This window comes from Cottoperca gobio, chromosome 14 (genome assembly GCF_900634415.1).
Source record: "Cottoperca gobio chromosome 14, fCotGob3.1, whole genome shotgun sequence".
In the NCBI taxonomy this organism is placed as follows: Eukaryota; Metazoa; Chordata; class Actinopteri; order Perciformes; family Bovichtidae; genus Cottoperca; species Cottoperca gobio.
This window is the reverse complement of record NC_041368.1, coordinates 10,517,044-10,519,668: the sequence shown is the minus strand read 5'-3', so window position 1 is coordinate 10,519,668 and position 2,625 is coordinate 10,517,044.

Here is a 2,625-nt window from a genome sequence, read left to right as displayed (position 1 = left end):
TGAAATGGATGAATGATTAAAGAGAATGGACTTCAGGCAGAAAATAGTTTGTCCTTAAGAAATGGATTTGACTGTATTTAAATCATTCTCCTGTACAGTACTGCAGCATGGAGTACAGAAAGTGCTGTAAATGACAAACTACAGTATAATAAAAAGCAATATCAAGGGTAAAAGAAAAATCAGCTGTGAACTAACTCTGGCGGTGTGATTTGGTAAAATCCTAGATGTTGCATTTAGCACAGGCTGCTGACATTACAGACTATTGATTCAGAAAGAAGTAAATAGAGCTTCAGTGCTCTAAATGAGAGACGGTAAATCAAAAACAACGACTTTGTGGAGTTCACACCATACCAGGCAGAAGTGCTTTAGCAGAATTGGATCCACGTCTTCATTACTGCAGTTTGAGATTCACTGACATCGTTAGGTTTTAAGGCCACAGATTACCCTGCAATCAACTGGTAGGTGACTGCGCTGCAGGGCGGTGTCCTGATGTTGGTCATGATTCCTATTCCTCTCACGCAAGTCTCATTGCCGGGCGGATCACAACTTTCTTGTCATGTTGATGGTGTAATAATGGGATGGACCATGTTATACCACAAACAGTTTAAGTGTCTTCACGGATCCCGACCTTGTAGACTCTCTGCTGTCTGTCTGAGATTCAGCCAGTTTTTATAGACAAACAACTAATTATGTGATTATTAATAATGAAGATAACGTCAGGCATCTCATCATGTTTTGTATTTTGTGAGTCCTGCTGGCTAATGCAATACTTTCTTTAGACAGACAACACGTGTTGAAAAGTCTTTTCCCCAATGTTAGTGGAAAAACTAACCAACCTTCTCCTATATAGTTGATTTCCTCGCCTCGCCCCTGGCCTATCTTTTCAATCTATCCCTGGAGACAAACGAAATTACCCTTATTCGGAAATCTGCTTTTGTTCTCCCACTGTTGAAAGGGGGTGACCCCACTCTCCTAAACAATTACAGACCCATCTCCAAATTGTCTGTCTTAAATAAAGTGCTGGAATCATTGGTAAGTAAACAACTAAAGTACTTTTTAACGACTAATAATATTTTATCTGACCTTCAATCTGATTTGACAAAAAAACACAGCACTACAACGGCCGTCTTAACAGTAATAAATGATTTTCTAAATGTCTTGGACAATAGAGAACATTGTGCAGCACTTTTTATTGATTTATCCAAGGCTTTTGATACAGTAGATCATGCCTTATTGTCACAAAGATTCTACAGTATAGGTCTCTCAGATCAAGCTGTCTGTTGGTTTGAAAACTATTTATCGGGCAGATCACAGTGTGTGCGGGCAGAAGGTATAACTTCTAGTTCTCTTAATGTATCCAAGGGTGTGCCACAGGGATCGGTTGTAGGACCATTGTTATTTATCATTTATATAAATAATCTTAATCACAATGTTTTAAATGCAAATTTCCATTTTTATGCTGATGACACAGTAATTTACTGCTCTTTGTCCTCCCCAAATCAGGCTCTTTGTCAGCTCCACACTGCTTTTAACATTGTACAATGTAATTTGTGTGATTTGAAACTTGTTTTAAATGCTGGAAAGACGAAGCTCATGATGATCTCGAAAGCAAAAACCAAACACTTGAACCTCCCTCCTATCATCACTTCACAGGGTTCCCAGATTGAATCTGTGTCTCAGTTCAAGTATCTTGTTATTATCACTGACGATTCTCTTTCTTTTAAACCTCACATTTTAGAACTTTTGAAAAAATTAAGAATAAAATTAGGTTTTTACTTTAGAAACAAGTCCTGTTTTTCTTTCGAGGCCAGAAAGAGATTAGTCTCTGCGACGTTTCTGTCTGTGCTGGACTATGGAGATGTTGTTTATATGAATGCATCGTCTCAGTGCCTCAGCTCTCTGGATACCGTCGACCACGGGGCACTGAGATTCATATCAAACCTCAAAACCCTGATGCACCACTGCACCTTATATGCTCGTGTTGGATGGTCTTCCCTGACCACCCGTAGACTGAAACACTGGCACATCTTTATTTATATAGCTATTCTTGGTGCTCTTCCACAATACCGAAGGATCTACATTAGTAGGAAATGTAGTGGACCATGTCGGCTTTGCTCCGAGGACTTGTTTCTTCTAACTGTCCCAAAAGTCCGTACAGAACTTGGGAAAAGGGCTTTTAGTTACGCTGCTCCGGCTGCCTGGAACCAGCTGCAGAATGAGCTGAAACTCAGAGAGCTGGTCTCTACGAGCAGACTTAAAGAGACTCTTAAACACATTGAAGCAGACCGCTGTGTCTGTAAATGTTTTAATTAATGTTGTGATTGTGACTGTTTCTTTTTGTCTGTAACTGTGCTGCTGCCTATCTTGACATTTTGAATCACAATGAGACCTATCCTGGTAAAATAAAGGTTAGAAATAAATAAATATATCTATACTAAAGAGTCATTGTTAGGTGCCCTTACTTAAAACTATCATTTGGACATACAACTTATTTAACTCGAACGTAAACAGTTTTTGTAGAAGTATCAGTCATGTTGTCACGAATGATCTGGTGATTCTTGTTTTATGGTGCTTTATTGTATTAGCTTGTGTCATGTACTGTTTTATCTTTATTTTCTTGTTGAG